General features: G+C 48.2%; 1 protein-coding gene across 9 annotated transcripts in view; it reads left to right on the forward strand.

The window, feature by feature from the left end:
- The window catches only part of SMAD3 (SMAD family member 3), a 118,162-nt gene that overhangs the window by 70,371 nt on the left and 27,376 nt on the right, over window positions 1-20,415 (forward strand). Inside the window, exon 1 of one of the 9 annotated variants that reach the window (XM_028494951.2) lies at window positions 9,946-10,050. The exons of the other annotated variants lie outside the window; for them this stretch is intronic. The gene's annotated coding sequence lies outside the window, so the exon portion shown is untranslated. Of the gene's footprint in view, window positions 1-9,945; window positions 10,051-20,415 lie in introns of those variants that run through there. 9 annotated transcript variants of the gene reach the window in all.

The raw sequence follows: 20,415 nt of genomic DNA on the forward strand, positions 1-20,415 counted from the left end.
GCTGGAATGCTGCTCTGTGGATCTGGGTATTTCTGTCCCTCCTTCTGGCCTGCCTTTGATTTCTTGCCGTCTCCTTCAATTAGGTCTGTGACTGTTTTCAAATGGCCATTTGTATATACAAGTCATGTCAGGCATCATAATTTGTGTTTGTCTAGATCAATAAAAGCAGCTCTGGCCAAAGGCCAGCAGAGAATTCATAAATACCCTTCAACTCTTCCCCTCCCTACAAGATGTTAAAACTCCATCCTATTAACCCTCCAAACCAAAGCTGTTGGCTGACTTGATCAGGGAAAATGTAAAATACCATTTCTTTTGATGTGTTTTCTCTTTATCCTTTTTGTAGAATTTGATCAGTGTTTAAGCAACTGTAGATGATTCCCTGCCCACTTCAAAGCAAAAGCCCTTCTCTGTGTCTACTTGAGAGACTGAAGTGTTGGGAACCCGTTTAGACGCAGCTTGTGCCTTATGTTAGCTCTCTGTTGCCCAATAAAATGGGCTTGGGTGTATCTGAGGCAGCAACCAAAGGAAACTTAAAAACAGATTTCGGCTGCAGCGATTCTTAAGTGATGTGCCCACTTTGGAAAAGAAGAGGATTAGGGATCTAAGTTCACATGGACCTTAAGGATTTTAAGAACCAGATTTTCTTCTGTTTGCTCACATTAGGGGAAAAAAAAATAAGCCTCAGATGCCTTGTGATATCTAGTTACGTCAGGTTTTCGTATAAAATGTCAAGACAGCAATACTTGATTTCCTGCCTTGCCTTTCCCCTCTTGCATACTGTCTGCTCTTGCCAAAATTTTTATTACGAGGAGGGAGCCGGTCTGCTAGCCTCCTCCCTCAGGGAAATCATTCCCTCCCTGGCCTTTAACCCTTTAAAGATCGGGAAGGGAATACTTTGATTTCTGGGTTAAATACAAAGCTTCCCTATTGGCTTAGGCTTTAATTGAGGTGTATTAGGAAATCCTTAAGAATGTTGCAGCCTGGGGCCTGGAGCTGCCTGGGGGTTGCTGTTTGGTATGAAAAGCAGCTCACATTACCTGCTTCCTTTCCTGTGGCTATGTCTTCACCAAGCATCCCCTCTAAAGCGAGGTACCTCCCCTGCCTATACTAAAAGACCCCACAAATGTTGGGTAACTAGATTTTTTTTTTAAACCTTGACCCAACTTCACTCAGTTAAAGGTTAAGTAAGTCTGTCTTTCTGTCGGCATGGGTGGAAGCCATGGTGCTGGCCCTGACAAGTCAATGTGTTTGATCCAAGAGGGTAGAAGGTTCTGGAAGACACAATAAGTACAACTTGATGACTTTTCTCACTATAAAAGCTGCCATTTTCTCTTCTTCCCTAAACCCCACTGAAAGTGGTGGCGAAGGATAGGGTAGCCTTAGTTCTCCGTTTGACTTCAAGCAAGAGAAATGGTACCCCGAGGTGGGATTGTTATTAAACCCCTTTCTCTCTTTGTTCTCCTTTCTCTCGACCTCTGCCTGCCCCAGGTGTAGTCCTGGCCATCCCTCCTCAGCCCTCCCTGGCACTCAGTGTCGCAGACCTTCTGGAGCTGGCCCTGGCCACTGCCATAGCCTCGAGAAAGCCACCATGAGGCTTTGAGTCTGCTCTGCAGGGTGTTTGAAGGCCTTCTTTGTGGCGTGAACCCCACTGGAAGTTTGACATCTTTAGGTTGGGAAGCTATATAGAGAGCAAGGGGCCTTCCTTCTTGGGCTTTGGGTACAGAATCCTTGGGGTGAGCCAGGCAGGTCTAGAGCTGGCAGAGGCTCCGGGCAGCCATACAATTTGTTACCCAAACCAGGACTCTGAGAGTGAAAGAGGATGCCATTAATAATGACACCAGGACAATAGGTGTGAATTAAACTATCCCAAACAAACGGGCAGTCGTTGTGTGATTGCCCTACAAAGGCCAGTCCCCTGGCCCTTCAGGTTCCATTTTGTTTTATAAGGAGTGATGCTTCCCTCATTGGAAACGCAGGCTAGAGTTGCAAGCTCAGATGCTCCCAGGGACAGGCAGAGGGTGGGGAGGCTGGGACCTGGTGTAAAGACAGAGTGGGACTTGAGGACTCATTTCCCATCTAAAGGGGCATTGGTGACACAGCACCAGCCAAGTGTTGCCAGATTTTCTGTTTTTTTTTTTTTTTTTTTTTTTTTTTCAAGAAAAGCCCAAAATCTTAGATTTACATATGAAATCTCCCAGCTTTTAAATTTGGCAACTAATTAAAAAATGTAAAAAAAAACACTGTGTAGGCCAAGCACAGCGTCTGTGGGCCGCTGCCTGTTTTCAACCTCCAGCCCAGACCAATTAATTGGTGGCTGTCTTCTGCGTCTCCAAATTCCGGCAATGGGAAGTTTCTTAGGAAGTTGGCCAGATTGACCACGAGTGAAGTGGGGAAGAGGAGAGAGGAGCTCATCTTGACTTCAGTGGAGCATTCATTTGCACAATAAATGTTTATCGAGCACCTGTTATGTTCAGAGCACTTTCTCTGTTCTGCCATGTTTTCTGTTTAATGTTTTGAGACAGCCGTGTCTTACTCATGCTGATTAAATTCTTTATATCGTGCGCTGTTATGGGTCCATACCTCTCCCCTGGGACTCTAACCAGGATGGATGCAGTGAGAGAAATCTCAAGAGAGAATGTGGGAAGGAGAACCTGGGGTCCAGTTCTCAGGCCCTGGAAAGTTCATTGGGTGTCAGCTTAACACAGAAGTCCGCAGGAGGTGGTCTTCATCTGCAGAAAGACCTGGGTATGAGGACCTGGAGCAGAGAGAGCCCAGCTAGGGACACTTGTTCTGCAAGGTCCCCGAAGGTTGTATTGTACGAGGACCAGGAAGCAGGAATCACCGAGGGACAGACTGCATTCAGCCCTGTACATTCAGAACTTTCTAATAGAGCACTGTATACTGAGGTTGTCGGGTTAGATGACCTCTAAGCTGGTCTTTCATTATCCAGAAAATCTGATACCTTGAGGTTGCCTCCTGCACACCCACTATACTCCTGGGCCTTAAACTCTTTTTTTCTGGTTCATGGCTCTTATTTCTGATGGGCTCCCAGCAGGTACTGGCTTATTTGTACTCTCTGGCAGCTGGACGTTGGGCCAGGCACCCCAAAAAAGCCAGTACAACTCTGATGAAAACAGATGCAGTTCACCTGGGGCTGGGGTGAGGCACAGGTGGGGGAGAATCCGTTCTTGAGGCTGTGACACGTCACTCGCATTTTCTGGTCTCGTGCACCATGAATTTTAAATTGGGGGTGATAATACCTACCCCCATGATGGCTTGAGGCAACTAAGGCACAGAGAGCTTAAGTGACTTGATCAAGGCCACACAGCTGGGCTAGGAGGAACCCGGTCCTAGATCAGGTAGTTGGCTTCCACTGTTCTCTTATCCACTGTGCGGAACAGTTCAGTTTTTAATTGCCTTTTTTGTGTGTTCATTCTTCCACGTGTCTTTTTTCCCCCTATTGTTTCAGGACTATCAGCATTCAGATGTTTAATAGCTAGGTTTTTTTCCCCTGTGCACTTGGCCAGTAGTAGGAATTCATCACCATCTGTGAACGTTTATGGAGCCTCCATGGTTTGTGTGGAATTATACTAGAAACACTAGACCCCGGGGCTGGGTTGGCAATGAACGAGGTCTTTCTGCAGAACTTTTGAGGACAAATCACCAACGGGTTGGAAAGAATTTCCTTCAGGAATGGCGACACTCTATTTTTCACCTTGTTAATGTTGCCCCCCCCCCAGCTTTGCTTCCCCCCAGTGTCAATCTTAAGCGTGCTAAGTGTTTTTCTGCTCAGTGTGTCCTAGATAAGAGGTTTCCAAACCATGTGCCCTGATACACAGCCCTCCCACCCCCAAATCTCAGGCTTCTTGATGGACAGAGAGTTCACCTCTGGTTTGTTTTGGAATCGGAGGCTGGAATGGGGAGTCTGGAGGCCTGAGTGCCTGTAGGGTTGCCGACATCTTAAGACATTTGAAAACCACTGTGCTAGATTACAGCGAAGCTGTAGTGACCTCAAAATTTAAAGGAGATTTTAAAAAAAAACATACAAGATAGTCTTGTGATGCTGATGAAAGGACCCCTGAAGTTCACCAGGTGGGCCCGCCACGTTGATCACGAACACAGAGATGTGAGTCCGTGTGCAGGAGGGAGCTCGGCTTGCGGCACACCCAGCAGTTTGCGCCTGCGTTTGAACACCACCTCATTTCCCTGGCATGTCCCTTTGCTCAATGGATCATTCCTGGCCACACCACACCCTGCGCCCCAGTCCCCGCACCACTGCAGAAGGGGTGGGGGTCTCTGTGTACAATTTATTTTCCAACGCCACCTTGAAGTTTGGTGACTGGCTTTAGGATACTCTGGAGGCTTTTCATTGATGAACAGTTGTTACGAGCCGTGTCAGCCCAAAGTGGTACTCTTCACGTGATCCAGTCATGGATCTGCACACATTTTTATGTGAATAACTAGATAGCTATGACATTAATGTAGTGGCTAGACCATAACTACTTTTTCAACAAACTCTTTAGTGTGTATGTGTATGTCACACCTTTTTAGAACGTCATAATGCATTCCTTATGCTTTCATGTGTCAACATTGGCTCTTTTCAGTTTGTCATGCAATGAACAGAGGAGACATCTCTGACACAAGTCTGTTGGAGCAATAGATGTCTGGGCCCTTTGCCTGCTTTACTACATTTTAAAATCAGGCTGCTGATAACTTTCCCAACACAGAGTTTAGGGAGGGTTTTTTTAAGAAACATTTGCATTGAGATAGACTTGACATACAATAAATGGCACATCTGGAAAGTGTACAATTTGATGAGTTTGACATATGTACACACCCATGAAACTATCAGCACGATCAAGATAGCGAACATGTCCATCAAAGTTTCCTTCTGTCCCTTTGTACTTTTCCCCTCCTGTTTGCCTGCTGCCTCTCAGTCCCCAGGCAACCACTGATCTACTTTCTGTCACTATATGTTAGTTTAAATTGCATAAAATTTTATACTAATGAAATTGTTCAGGATGTCCTCTTTTGCGGGGGGGTGCTTTCTTTCACACAGCATACTTGCTTTCACATTCTATGTTTTTGCATGTTGCAAGCATGAATTCCTTTTTACGGCTGGGTAATATTTCATTGTATGGATGTAAATAGGAGTTTTGATCTTCATGTTTTAATAAGCGAAGAATTTTAGCTAAGGCTGTCAGAAGTAAGTGATCCATGTAAAATATTATGTCAGAGGGGAATTTGCACACTTGTGTTTTCTTTTTGTTTTAAAAGTTTCTTTTTTTCTTTTATAAATTTATTTATTTTATTTTATTTTTGGCTGCGTTGGGTCTTCCTTGCCGCGTGCGGGCTTTCTCTAGTTGCGGAGAGCGGGGGCTACTCTTTGTTGTGGTGCGCTGGCTTCTCGTGGTGGCTTCTCTTGTTGCGGAGCACGGGCTCTAGAGCGCAGGCTTCAGTAGTTGCAGCACGTGGGCTCAGGAGTTGTGGCACGTGGGCTCTAGAGCACAGGCTCAGTAGTTGTGGCACACGGGCTTAGTTCCTCCACCCCATGTGGGATCTTCCCGGACCAGGGATCAAACCCATGTCCCCTGCATTGGCAGGCGGATTCTTAACCACTGCGCCACCAGGGAAGTCCCTGTTTTAAAAGTTTCTTATGGAGGAGTAGCTTTTTTCTTTTTCTTTTGAAAATGTGCTTTGAAAGAGCAAATATTTGTGTAGAATGCAATTGGCCCTGAATTTTCACTTAATTAAATGAGTAATTATTTAGTGTTTCCTGTTGGTGCTTGGGAGCACAGAAGGACTTCACGTCAGAGCCAGCAGCTGATTTGCTTGTGAGATTCTAATATCCTACATGGGGTAGAACTGCAGTGCATTTAGACACAGGACTGTGCCCTCTTGCCTACCATCAGCATCTCAGGGGCCGATGCTGAATGTTACAGCAGGTATGCCTTCCCTGCCCGTGATTCTTCTGTGGCCAGGCACGGGGACGGAATCTTGGAGCTGCAGTTTCCGAAGTTCTGTGATTCCTGCTCAGAGCATTGCGTGATAGGAGGTGGAGCCCAGGCAGGAAGTTAACCTTGTAGATTCCCTCATCCTCACAAAGCCACGCACGCCAGGGTGGGGCCGGAGTTGACCATGGGAGTTGAGTTCCCGGCATTTGGGCAGTCCCCAGCGGGAGCCGGAACGGAATGGCATTGCTGGGTAGTTGGAAATGTGTTCCTTTCTTCATTGTTCAGAGAAATTCTCCTGAAGGAAGTCTTCTGCGTGTGAGAAAAGCCAGTGAGCCTCTTATTAATAGTCACAGATTGTCGGAGAAGGGACCTTGGATATACCTGGTCTAACCTGCCCATTTTACAGATGAGGACTGAGGCTCAGGGAACAGGAGTAACTCACACATAGTCACTAACAGCAGAACTGGGACTTGGGAAACCCAGGCAACTGCTTTAGACCTTCACTACCATGATCTGCGAGGGTGGGAGTTTCAAGAAAACTTGGTGAACTTTGGTGGGCTTAGGGAGGAAATTGTTAATCTCTCAGCCCCTGCTCAGAGCTGATGGTACCATTTAAAACACCACCACCACCAACAACAACAACAACAACATATATTGTCCTCAGATGAAGTTTCTATAATGTTCTCTTATCTCACAGTTTCCTGACCTTGTCACCAGCTTGTTCGAGGAATAACTTAAAAATTCAGGGGCGGATGATCAGTAGCCTTGTTGGGTGGTATTTTCTGGCACACGAATGAAAGGTGCTAGGTGATACCTTACGGTTGTGTAGCGCTTCTCAGTATGTGGAGGACCTTGGTGTGCAGTCTGTCACGTGAACCCCTTGACAGTCTTCTCAGGTGGCCCTTTTTTTCCTGGTGAGGAAACTGGCCCTTGAAGATGGGACATTTTGCTTAAGGTCACCCAGGTGGCAAAGAGGAGCCAGAGCTGGAATCTGGTTCCTGGTTCCCGGTCTCATCTTGTTCCCATCGTGTCTCCTTCAAGGCAAGTGAGCGTGCAGGGCAACAGCCTGACACAATGGAAAGACCCTAGGCCTTTGTGTTTGGAGTTCAGAGGTTAACTCTGCTCTCCTGCTCGCTGTGTGACCTTGTGGAAGAATCTTAACCTCTCTGAACTCCATTGTCTTCTTTTGGGAAATGGGGCCCTGCCCAGCAGGATTAAAGTATATAAACATAAAATGCTTAGCAAAGAACTTGCTTATAGGAAGCAACTGATCAATGTTACCTCTGGAATGAAGGTGAGGCAGGTATGGGAAAAGCTAGTTATGAAAAGAGAGAGCCTGGAAAGCAAAAATAAGGACAGATGTGCACTAACTGTGGGGTGCCCTTGGCCCTACTCTTCTTGCACACAGACTCTTCAGTGCTTCCTTATTTCTGTTAGTCCTTGATCCTTTGGAAAGTTAAGAAAACTGAGGTCCTCACTAAGTTCCTGGCACATAGTAGGCCCTCGGTAAATACAGATTGGCTGCTGGAGCCTCACCCTGCAGAGGTGTGGAGCAGCGGTGTGCGTGCGCCCGCAGCACTCCACACACCGGCTGAATGAAACAGGACAAAATTCTGGCAGAGACCAGACTTTGAAGGTGCTGTGCAGGCCCAGGGCAGGTGGTCGGCCAGTGGAGGTGAGTGAGGGTGCTGGAGGTGGCCGTGCGGTGGCACCAGGGCTGAGTGGGAATCAGTACAGGCTAGGAGGGGTGCAGGGGAGGACGTTTCTCTCACTTAGATACAGTCTCCAGTTACGCCCTGACATCGTCCCCTGTGTGTGTGCACGCGTGTGCGTGCGTGCGTGCACACGCGCGTGTGTTTTAGGAACATCTCCATGTAAGTAATTGATGCTGTGAGCAGCGGAAAGAGGAGATGAAGCCCATTCCCTCTGCTGGGAGACTGGGATCCGCCTCGTGTCAGGGTCAGACTGTTTAAGGGGCGTGGGGACAGAACGGTGGACACAAGTGGCTCTCCTTCTGCATCTCCACCTGGTGCAGGGAGCAGAGAACACCCGGGATACTTCTAGGAGCAGCCAGGATGACTCAGGAACTTGATCTTGCATGGTACAGGAAGCCAGGCAGAGCCGGAGGGCACCGCATTGTGGGGCAAGAAGAGAACATCCGGGAAACTTTCCCCTGCGCCCTCCACCAGGCCCCCCAAGCGGCCCCAGCCCCTGCGGCCCCTCCCGCCGCCCTGCTCCTTCCAAGGAGCCTGTTTGAGAATTCAGTGATTCACTTCCCGTCTTCCACCCTTGTTTAATGTTCCCTTCATTGTTACCAAACAGTCCAGGCCCCGGTGGCAGGGGGTGTCCTGCACTCGGGCCGAGGAGGGAGGGGAGGGCAGAGCTGTTTACAGAGCCTGGGAGATGGGCCTGGCCTCCTTGGGAGACAGGCTGGGATGGCGCTGGGGCTCTGACAGCTGGCTGTGCGGGGGGTGGGAAGTGCCAGAAGGCGGTCTTCCTGCCCTGGAGGGGGATCCCTGCCCTTTGCTGTGGGGTTAGCGTCTTTATTCCCCAACAGCTGAGTTTTCCATTTTGGGTCACAGATAGTTTTGGGATCATGGATTCCTGGGGTAGAAAAAAGGAACAGAAGGGTCCTTGGGGAGATGCTGTCTCTGCCTGGCCTCGGTCTCCTCCTGTGTGGGGAGAAAAAGGGGGAGGCGGTGAGATGGCTGTCCTTTAGAGCCACACCCCCGCCCCCAGCTCCAAAGTCCTCTGATTCCTGAGCCTGGAACAAACCACACCAGGTTATCTGCGTTCACTCCCGCGTCTGGGGCGAATCCCACCCAAGCCACAGCCACGGATGTGACCACGTCTGTGAGCCACGGCACCCGCTTCCCGACCTCTGACCTGTGGGTCAGCAACTCTGCAGCCTCCCTCACCTTTCTGGTTTGAAGCCACCTTCTCTCTCAGGCAGTTGTCTGATATAAATTTAATTCTTTCCTAGCGCATCACAGCTGTGACTGCCACTGCTTTGCTGAAACCGCTGTTAGGTTTGGGCTTTGGGGGGTTTGTTTTCTTCTAACCTGCAGAAAGAGTGAAAGTCCTGAAGTTTTCTCTTTTACCTTTGCTGTGTGTTGTTTCGTTTATAAGTGGGTAGTCCCTCTTCTTGGTCATGTATTGGCTCTGCTGCTATTGATGATTCAGGTTTGTTTCCTCCAAGGCCCTACGTGCCTAAAGGCAGTCAAGGAGCGGGAAGGTGTAAACACAGCCCTTTTTAAGCTCCTTTTCGCTGCAAGTTAGTGTATTAGGTATGTGGAATGTCAGTGCTAGAAGGCACGGAGACACTAGAGATTGGTTGAACCCATCATTTTATAGATGGGATGCTCCATACCTAGAGACCCCTCACTTTTCGGCAGCACAGCCAGTGTAAGGACCACGAACGCTCCAGGGTAGCCCACTTCCCAGGGTAGCCCCAGGTGTCTGCATGCTTTCTCTTCTGGTAAATCCAACACCGGTAAAATCTCCATTCAACAAATATTTGTTGAGTAAATTTATTGGAAAGCCTCCTGTCCAGCGTCTGCCTACAACCTTGGCCACAGATGACTTTGTCTCTCTTCGGTGTGCAGAGTGAAGTAAGCAGACCTCCTCATTCACCAGCATTTCAGCTCCCTGCACCCCGCCACTGGCTGCTTTAGCAGAACTAACTGGCACCTGTGGCTGTCATTCCCCTGCTGTTTTTAATGGCACCTCTCAATACCAGCTGATTGCTTTGAGAACATTCCTGGTATTGGGTTTCTGGCAGTAACGTGCGTCTGTGGGTCCCTTTACTATAAGGCTTCATGTCTTGATTGGGTTCATAAGGCTGGGGTGCAGCCTGAGGTTTTTATTTGTTGCCTCCGTCTTCTGATCGTTGCTGCACAGAGGACTAATTCCGTTGTCGTGACCTACTTGTGAACAAATGTAATATGCAAGCCCCGTGCTCCACCCATGGGAAGTTAAGTTGGGTCTCCTCGCCCTCAAGGAGCTCCTGTTTTAGTTAGGAAGGGAAACCAGACACACCTGGAAGTTATTAATACTTAATCGTCCCAGGCCTTTGGTGCTAGGAGTGATGAGTTCGGTGAGTGTTGGACAGTAGTGTCTGTACGTCTTTGAAGAGGGGAGAACAGAGAGAGGTCATTCTGCAGAAAGAGCCACAGAATGGGATAATTTTTGAGCTAGAGGCATCATTGGGCCTGTCATAGGGCTGAAGGGAGCCTCTGGACCCCCAGACGATCTCAGCATGCCGCCGCTGGCTGAAGATCTCTGGCTTTGGGGATGCGGAAGCCCCATGCTCAGGTGCTGTGGCTGCAGTGTGTTACCTCTGCTACTTGAGCCAGTTAAGCATTGTGAATTTCCATACCTGTAAAACAGGCCTCCAGATATCTGCGCTGTTTGGGAAGTGGGGGTCTGATGGGCGGTGGGTGGGTGGGTACTCTGTGGGTACTTGGCTGGGACTTCGGTGTGCTGCGTATGGGAGGGAATTGTGAGTGTTGTGAGTGGACCCAGGGGAGGGAGCTTCACCTGGAAGCTTTTCTGTGCTCCTGAGTGGAGCTGCTTGGGCGGGCTGTAGCTTTTAGCCCAGAGCCATTTAGTGGATGAGGCCAGCTTAAGCAGCAGGCAGTTGCCACCCTGACTTGTAAGTTCTAAGTCTTCCCTTGTTTATTTGGAATCCCCACCTTCCTGCCCATAGGGGTTCTTTGCTGTCTTAGGTGCAGTTGCCCCCGATGAACCAGAACCTTTTGTTTAAGGACAATAGGAAGTCTGTCCCCTTAGACTGAAAGGAATGCTGATTGCTTCAGTGTCCTCAGGATAGTGATGCCCAGAGTATACAGGACACCCGTTCTTTGTTACGGGTTAGATGGAAACTGCTTATGTAAGCTTGTAAAGCTTTGGTCCAGAGAGAAGCAGAGTGTCTGTGGCATGTTAGAGTTCGGTGTCCTGCAAACGCTGTCTTTTCCGCTTACAAAGGTAGCTGTGTAACTTCATGGTCCTTCAACTCACTTCTTCTAGAAATGTGGTCATTTCCCACCATGGTCCTTCAACTCACTTCTTCTAGAAATGTGGTCATTTCCCACCCCTCGCTTGCTTCCACCTCCCCCGCAGTGGCTGCCCTGAAAGGTTTGAGGATTCTAAAGGCTTTGGGGCCTCTTTTAAAAATAGGGAAATGTGGTTAAGGCTGAAATGCTGGAATGTTCCTTTCCTAACCCATATTGTGTGGCATTTCACTAGGAATGGTCGTAAACTTGGAGCTTGAGTGAGCGCTTCCAGAAGCCTTACCTCTCAGTTCGAAAGTCACAGAAAGTTGCCAGGTTGACCCTTTGCTTGCATGCTCTGTAGCATTTGTGACATTGTTTTATCTCTCTGGCCACAGTGACTCATAATTAAGGAAGTCAAAACTGAGCAATTAACACAAAACCTCCTCATTTGCCCTCTTCACCTCTCCCCCCGCCCCCAACTCCCCTAGTCACGAACACCCGCCTGACATTTTCTATAAGTCTTTGGAAACTTTGATTTGTTTTGATAGGATGAGGCAGCCAGTGATCATCATCATTGCCTGGTTCCACTCGTTTGAGCCCAACTGTCTGTGAGAATCTTCTCCAAAAAAAAGAGGAAAGAAAATCCCAGCCCCAAACGTGCAGTCTGCCCACAGGAAGTGATTCACGGGCTCGGTTCATGCAAACCTGATGGGGCAGGAGGTGGGAGGCTGGGAACTGGGTCTGGGAAAAGACAGCCCCGGAGAGGATACTCAGACCTTAATGGTTTCTGCTGGAAGAAAGTGAAAAACAGAATGACTAAGAGTCCTGTAAAAAGAATTGTTTGTTTAGTGAAGTGAGCTAATACTGAAGTTCACTGGCAGATAAGACAAGAGAAATAGCAGTTGTCAGGGGAGGTGACTTTTTGGAGCCCTGCCTTTTTATTTTTTAAGAGATCAAAGACATTTCTCAGTCTTAAGGCATTTATTAGTGGAAGGTTGAGATCTGTAGTTCAAGCCCCAGTTTTTTTCTCTTCTTCAGAAAAAAAGGGTCTAAGCCGAGATAATGATCTAATACTCTCCAAAAGCTCTTCTTTTCTCTTTTTACTTTTCCCTCCAAAGTTAGACTTTTGAGGCTGGTAAATATCTTTCCCTGACTGCTCACGGAGTGTCACGTTGTCAGAGAGAGAAGGAATCCTTTCTTCCTGCATGCTTCTGTCCTGGGGGCTTCAGCCTGCCATTTTATTTTCTTTTCCCCCAAATTGAAAATACAAATTAATCCGTTTCCCCAAAGCAGTTTGGAAACAGGGAACCTCTAAGTGCCGGCCGTGTGAACAGCCCTGCTGCAGAGGCCAGGACCACAGGAGGCCAGAATCACCCAGTAGAATGAGCAGAGATATCTAAACACACCTAGATTCACATCTTCCCTTTTCAACTTGAAACCTCTGTGTTCTGCCGACACTCGAGAAGAAGCGATCCCCATCAAGTTGGTTCTTGGAGAAGAAAAAGTTTATGAACACCAAAGCTGTGAAATAGAAAGTGCTCAAATGAAACACTCCCTTTCCTCCTCCTTGTCTTCCTTCTCCCCCTCTTCCTCCTTCAAGATTTAACTACTTTCTTTGTATGGGTGAGGGGGAAGGGAAGGGGGTACCATGACCATGGTTTCACCAGAGCCCAAGGAGAATCTCTGGTTCAAACAGAATGATCACTGTGCTTTGCAGACATGGGCAGCTGGGTTTGGGGTATCACACCCAGGTTACAAAATAGGGCACTGCTTCTTGCCCATCTGGGCAACGTTAGGCAAGTCACTCAACATCACATGAATCCTTCACCTGTAAAATGGGAGCGAGGAGACCCACCCTCCGGGATCCCTGTATCCAGTGAGATAATGAGTGAGAAGTGCCAGATAAACACCTGCTCTGAGGTACAAATTCCTTCTGTTTTCCCCAACCTGTGCCCACGTCCAGAGCACTTCCTTAACCCACGGGTTCTCAAGGGGTCTAGGGGAGTGACTTGGCTCCCTAGGGGACCTTTGGCAATATCTGGAGACAATTTTGGTTATCACAGCTGGCAGGGGGTGCTACTGGCATCTAGTGGGTACAGGCCAGAGATGCTATATAACCTACGATGCACAGGACGGCTGCTACTCCCCTACCCCCAACATAGAATTATCTGTTCCCAAATGTCAGGAGAGCTGAGGTTGAGCAACGGGGGAGGGTGGTGGTGGTGGGGGCTCGCCTTACTCATAGCCCACTGTTGAAAGTTTCTTGGTGTACGTGTGCTTTACAGATGATTATGATTAAGCCAAACTTTCTCCCAATCAGCCTCCTTCTTTCCTAGGACGTACACACTCTGCACATCCCTGGCCCCCTGGGGGGAGGAAAGACGCCCTGAGGTCCAGATGATGGGTTTCCTGTGGGGTTCAGCCCCCCTGCAGAGGGCAGGATGAAGTGTTCCATGGCTTCTTCCTTCCAGGGTCTGCCCAGGGGGCTCCTGCCACCTCTGGGGCTCACACTCGGGCCCCATCTGCTTGGAGCACTTGTCAAGACCTGAGCCAACTGCTCTGGAAAGCTCTCGAGGGGAGGGGAGACTCAGTCCAGTGGGGAGGAGTGAGAGCCAGCTGCTGGTCTGGAGCACAGCACAGGGGGGCTTGAGTCTGGCATTTTATGGGGTGTCCCCCAGTTTGGCAGCCTGAAGCACCGGATATTATCCATCGGCAAGTTCGGATGGGAATTGGGTGGTTCTTGGTGAAGTGGTTCAGTGACTGCTATCGGGAGTTGTGAAATCCTGCTTTCGGCTCCTCGCAGGCCAATCTAAACTGGAACCTTAAAAACGTGCTTAGCATATTTAACAGAACTTGCTGAGGACACTTATGAAACTGGGCTGGGGCATGTGGTCACTGTAGCAGGGCTTAACAACCGAACCTCAGTTATCCGGATCGCCCCCCTCCCCCGGTCTGGTTCCTCCTTTGTGGCGCCAGATGACAAGAAGGGGCCGATGTTGGAAATGTCGCTTTTTATTTAAACTCTAACAAAGAAAACTTTGAAAGGGTCTGGGGAATCGTATATTCAGTGCACAGCTCAATTTCTTCTTGTTTGTAATGGTTTATTTTAATATAACTTCAAACCTCAGAAAGTTGCAGTGATGGGACAGGAATCAGTACACATCCTCCACCGAGAGTCCTTTTTTTTCTTCCATCCTGAAGAGTCAGAACTTCGGGCAACTTAAGATTCAGTACAACAAAGACAAAATTATGTTTTGTTGCACTCAGCTTACCGCGGGGGACAGTGTGGACTCACACACGTTTCTCAGACTTCATTGGTGGCGAGGCCTGGCTACAGTGAGATAGCAGCTGGGAGGCCGCCTTCTCGCTCTGTGTTCATTTGCTGGGTGACCTTGAGGTGCTTAATCTATCAGTCTGTTTCCTCAACCACAGAAGGAAGGGATTGGTCAAGATGCTCTCAAGGCCCTCATGTCCCAGCTGTCTGTAGTTCTCCAGAGGAGGTTTTCAGGCAGACACTTAGCCAGAGCTTAGCTGACCAGGACATTTTGTTCCCTGAATGTCAGGCCTCCGTGGTTTGTCACCTGCAACCTTGCGACTTGACACGTGACCCCCGTGCGGTACTTCTGCCTGGAACAAAGGATGCTTTGGTTTTCGCTGTGTTGACCAAAGCGTGAGGATCCTAGGTGAACCCCCAAATCCAGTGGCCCTCTCGGCAGGAGCGTTTTCAGGGCTTTCATATTTGATACTCTGTCAAACAGTTGTACTGGGCTGTCCTTGGCATGGAAGAGAGAAAGGCACATTCTGATTCTTGCGTGTGAAGGAGAGGCAGAGTGGGAGATCTGAGAGCAGACGCTGGCGCTTAAAGGCCAGATGGAACCAATGGAACTAGTACTACTCATTGAGCAAGTCGAAAAAGAAAGCTGGTCTCTGGAAGAAGCTAGAAAGTATAGTAGTGTGTGTGTTTTAAGTAAAATGGGTTTCAACAGAAATACGATTGTATTAACAAATTTACTTTCTGTTCACTTCTTCGGCTCAGGTAACCAGAACAGTGTCTGGGATTTGGTAGGTGTTCGGTAACTCTTTGATGACGGGTAAGAAGTCAGTTTCCCTGGTAGGGATGCAGCACAGAACAGCAGAAAAAGCACTGTTTACCTTTCCCTCTCACCCTCCTTTTCTCAGCACTGGTCTGGGCTTGAATTCTGGCCCTGCTCTTGTACAAGTTATATGATTTTGGGCAAGCCCCTTAGGTTCTCTGAGCTCAGTGAAGGTGGGATACACTGAGGTTGAGCCATTTTTGTACTCTCACATCGTAGCAGTGTGCCCGGCGCACAGTTTGTACTGTGAATATATCCCGGTAAGTTTCTGGAGCTTATGTGCTCTGCTCCCAATCTTCTCCCCAACCCCCATGTCCAAGTCCACTGGTATTTCATGTCAGCCCCCAGATGGCTGTGGGTCAGAGATCCCTGGTCATGGGGACGTGAGTGGCCTGTGGGCCCTGGCCCTGCCTCTCCGCCCCGAGTGTGCTGGGGGCATCACCTCACCAGCAGCTCTGGACCCTGGCATGTCCATGTCCTTGGCTGTGGCTCCCACCACCATTTTGGGATACTTTACAGGTCCCACTTGGAGCCAATGAGAGGAAACCTAAGTTCCTGCTGCAAGAAATGGTTCTGCTGGTGAAGAATATATTTAAGGAATAAAACCTCTGTCAGAGGAGCTTGAGAGGGTTGCTGGAGAAAGGCTTTTGGGGGGGACTGTCATCAGGAAGCCACTGGGTGTGGGGCGAGACCTCAGCCCAGAGGCGGATGCCTGGGACTGTGCTCTTAGCCCCAGCAGCTGGTCTTGGGTTACGACGAGGAAGGGCTGGGTCAGGGAGAGGGGTGGGTCATACATAGACCCTTTTCTGCAGCAGAGCATGTTTATGGTAACGTCAGCCCAGAATTAAGACTTATTTATTGGTTTTACTTAAAATGGGCTTGGTACCCTGTAAGGCTGGGGAGAGTGTGTACCGGACACATCAGCTAAATTAAATGCAGCAGCTGAAACTCCCAATTCACCATTAATCCTTTGGTAAGCATTGCTGTGTATTTTGAGTGGGACAGAGGGAGAAAAGGAGCCCTACCAGGGCTGGCTCTGGGCAGCCCAGACTTGGAACCAAAAGGAGTGGTCGCCAATGCATAAAAGGACGTGAATGAGATGCCCTCCTTGTCCTGAGTTTGGGAATTGTAGGGCCCAGAAGCAGGGGCATGGACCAGGTGACTTCTGGAGGATACCGCCGAGCCAGACTGGCGGTCATGTGCTCGCGAGCTGGAGAGCGTGCCTGTCTCCCCACCATCGGGCACAGCCTGGCAGCCAGGAGAGCTGCCCTGTAGCTGCAGCCTGGGTGCAGACAGCTGTGTGATCCTAGGAGGCGAGCCTTGCCTCTCAGATGGAGCCGGGTGTATAGTGAGGCGGGACTGTTACAAGACTTGACTTATGACCTGACTGCATCCTGGTGAGGCTGCTCTGAGATAAGGAGCCCGGAAGCCTTGTGAAAACTAGAAGCATCAGGTCGCCCGAGGCCTCACTGTGGCCCCCTGGGCTGTGCACACAGATGGCCAAGGCAGGGGAGGGGTCTGGTGTTTTGGAGCTCCTACTGGGAACCTTCTTTACCAGGCGCTGTCATAGTGATAGGAATAGTAGTAGTTATACAACAATAATGACAATGGATTGGTACTGTTTATTGTGTCCTAACGATACGCCAAAGGCTTTCCCTAGAATGTCATTTAGTCCTCCCAACAATCTAGTGAAGGGACTTATTTCAGATGAAAGATAAAAGACCAAGACATTAAGCAATCTGATCAAGTTTACATAGTTATTGACCAGAGTCAGTATTTGAATCCATGTTTATCCAGTCCAAAGCCCTTGCCTTTTTTTTTTGAAATGTGGTATAGTTGACATACAACACACTGCACATATTTAAAGTGTACAACTTGATAAATTTTGACATATGTATACACCTGTGAAACCACCACTACAATCAAGGTAGCAGACGTAGCCTTTACTCCTTGATAAGCCCCCTGGGTCATACATAGACCCTTTTCTGCAGCAGAGCATGTTTATGGTAACGTCAGCCCAGAATTAAGACTTATTTATTGGTTTTACTTAAAATGGGCTTGGTACCCTGTAAGGCTGGGGAGAGTGTGTACCGGACACATCAGCTAAATTAAATGCAGCAGCTGAAACTCCCAATTCACCATTAATCCTTTGGTAAGCATTGCTGTGTATTTTGAGTGGGACAGAGGGAGAAAAGGAGCCCTACCAGGGCTGGCTCTGGGCAGCCCAGACTTGGAACCAAAAGGAGTGGTCGCCAATGCATAAAAGGACGTGAATGAGATGCCCTCCTTGTCCTGAGTTTGGGAATTGTAGGGCCCAGAAGCAGGGGCATGGACCAGGTGACTTCTGGAGGATACCGCCGAGCCAGACTGGCGGTCATGTGCTCGCGAGCTGGAGAGCGTGCCTGTCTCCCCACCATCGGGCACAGCCTGGCAGCCAGGAGAGCTGCCCTGTAGCTGCAGCCTGGGTGCAGACAGCTGTGTGATCCTAGGAGGCGAGCCTTGCCTCTCAGATGGAGCCGGGTGTATAGTGAGGCGGGACTGTTACAAGACTTGACTTATGACCTGACTGCATCCTGGTGAGGCTGCTCTGAGATAAGGAGCCCGGAAGCCTTGTGAAAACTAGAAGCATCAGGTCGCCCGAGGCCTCACTGTGGCCCCCTGGGCTGTGCACACAGATGGCCAAGGCAGGGGAGGGGTCTGGTGTTTTGGAGCTCCTACTGGGAACCTTCTTTACCAGGCGCTGTCATAGTGATAGGAATAGTAGTAGTTATACAACAATAATGACAATGGATTGGTACTGTTTATTGTGTCCTAACGATACGCCAAAGGCTTTCCCTAGAATGTCATTTAGTCCTCCCAACAATCTAGTGAAGGGACTTATTTCAGATGAAAGATAAAAGACCAAGACATTAAGCAATCTGATCAAGTTTACATAGTTATTGACCAGAGTCAGTATTTGAATCCATGTTTATCCAGTCCAAAGCCCTTGCCTTTTTTTTTTGAAATGTGGTATAGTTGACATACAACACACTGCACATATTTAAAGTGTACAACTTGATAAATTTTGACATATGTATACACCTGTGAAACCACCACTACAATCAAGGTAGCAGACGTAGCCTTTACTCCTTGATAAGCCCCCTCTCCCATGCGCCCCCCCCCATCACCCCATCCCTAGGCAACCGCTGATCTGCTTGCTGTCATGCAAATGTAAGTTTGCATTGTTCCTTTACTTTAAATTACTCTGTATAATGTTACGCAAACAGAACCATGTCTGGCTTTTTTCACTCAGAATGATTATTTTTTGATTCATCCATGTTGTTTGTATCAATAGTTCATCCTTTTTTGTTGCTGAGTGGTAGTCTTTGTATGGCTGTTTCACAGTTTATTCATTCACTTGTTGAGAAACACTGGGTCATCTCTAGTTTGGGGCCATTATAAATACAGCTGGGACGAACATTCATGCACCTGTCTTTGTGTGGACAGATGCCTTCACTGCTCTTGGGTAAGCACTTAGGAGTGGGCTGAGTGGATCATATGGTGGGTTTATGTTTTGAAATTTTAAGAAACTTCCAAACTGTTTTCCAAAGTAGTTGTGCCATTTTACATTCCCACCAGCAGCGTATGAAGTTTTAGTTGCTCCACATCCTTGCATGTGGCGCAGTCTTTTAAGTAGCAGCCATTCTAGTAATGATGGAGTGGCATCTCATTGTCGTTTTAGTTTGCACTTCTCTAGTGACTAGTGATGTTGAGCATCTTTTCATGCACTTGTTTTGCAGTCTTTTTATCTTTTTGTGTAGCGTCTGTTCAAATCACTTACCTGTTTTGTTTTTTAATGGGTGGTTTGTTTTCTCAATACTGAGTTTTCAGAGTTCTTTATATATTCTGGAAATAGGTCTTTTACCAGATATACGCTTTTTGCAAATATTGTCTCCCAATTTGTGGTTTGTCTTTTTTATTCTCTTAACAGGGTCTTTCAAAGACCAGAAGCTTAAGCTTTGATGAAGTCCAATTTATCAACTTTAAAAAAAATTGGAATGTGTTTCTGATGTGGTATCTTTGCCCATCCCAAGGTCACAAAGATTCTCTCCCATGTTTTCTATTAGAAGTCATGTCGTTTTAGGCTTTTTATTATGACCCACTTGAGTTAATTTTTGTATAGGGTGCAAGGTACAGATTGGATTTCATTTTCCTTGCATGTGGCCATCCAGTTGTTCTGGCACCACTTGTTGAAAAGACCTTTCTTTCTGTACAGAATTGTCTTTGAGCCTTTGTGGAAAATCAGTTCTCCATATATATGTGACTATTTCTGGACTCTCTGAGCTTCCATTGATCTGTACCTTCCTTAATTTAGAAAAATTTATACTATCAAAATGATTCATGTATGTACTTTAAAAACTCAAGAAGTCCTTAAAAACTCGTCTCTCTTGAGTTTTTAATTTATATTCTTATTTTTTATTTCCAGGAGTGTTTTTCAGTAGTCTGTAAATGTTCCTGTTTTAGGATTGCAATAGCTTTTATCTCCCCCAGAGTAGTTTTTGTTTTATTTGGAAGTTTTCTTCTGCTCCCTGCATTGTCTCGGATTTCTTTTTTTTCTCCCCCACTTATTTCTATCTCTGCACCTCCTGTTAGAGGCTTTCTTTAAATGGCTGGGGATTCTGGCCTTGCATTCACATTTGAGAGTGTGGCAGTAAAAAGCCGATTTCCTGTTCTGTGTATGGTGGTGCGAGGGGCCTGTTGGCAGGTGGGCTTCCCCGCAGGGAGAGCTGGCAGAAACAGGGCCGTTTAGTCGGGGGATCCCCAAATGTCAGTACTTCGGGTCTTTTCTTGTGGACTGAGCTGTTTAATTCCTCCACAGGCAGGGGTGGGGTAAGCAAGGGAGCGTTCATGAAATCCTGTTTCCTAGCCCCTGTCTGACCTTCACCCGCAGCTGTGCCCTGGTGGCCCCGTCTAGAGCCCCGCCCTCCTGTTCATTTTCGGCAGAGAGCAAACCTGTCTCTGGCAGGGTTGGGGAGGTCCTGTTTATGGGGAGGCTCGGGGCGGGGAAGGATCTGGGATCTGCCTGCCTCTTCTCTAGACAGTCAACCCATCCTCCTGTTCTCAGCCAAGTCTTGACAAGTGTGTGGTGCCTCCAAATCCAGACTCTTTCCTAGGTTCACTCTGCTAAGTCTGTTCCCATTCGGCCATCTGCTTTCCACTTTTGTCTGCTCTCCTCTCCTACCCATTGTCTTGGGCAGGACAGAGATAAATGCATCCATTCAGTTTGTTGCATTTGACGGAAGGACTTTCTTAGCCTCTCCCGCCCCCCTCTCCCACCCTTTCTCCCTCCTCCTCCCCCCTCCCTCTCCTTGTCCCCTCCCCCTTTCTCTTCCC

This window comes from Physeter macrocephalus, chromosome 11 (genome assembly GCF_002837175.3).
Source record: "Physeter macrocephalus isolate SW-GA chromosome 11, ASM283717v5, whole genome shotgun sequence".
In the NCBI taxonomy this organism is placed as follows: Eukaryota; Metazoa; Chordata; class Mammalia; order Artiodactyla; family Physeteridae; genus Physeter; species Physeter macrocephalus.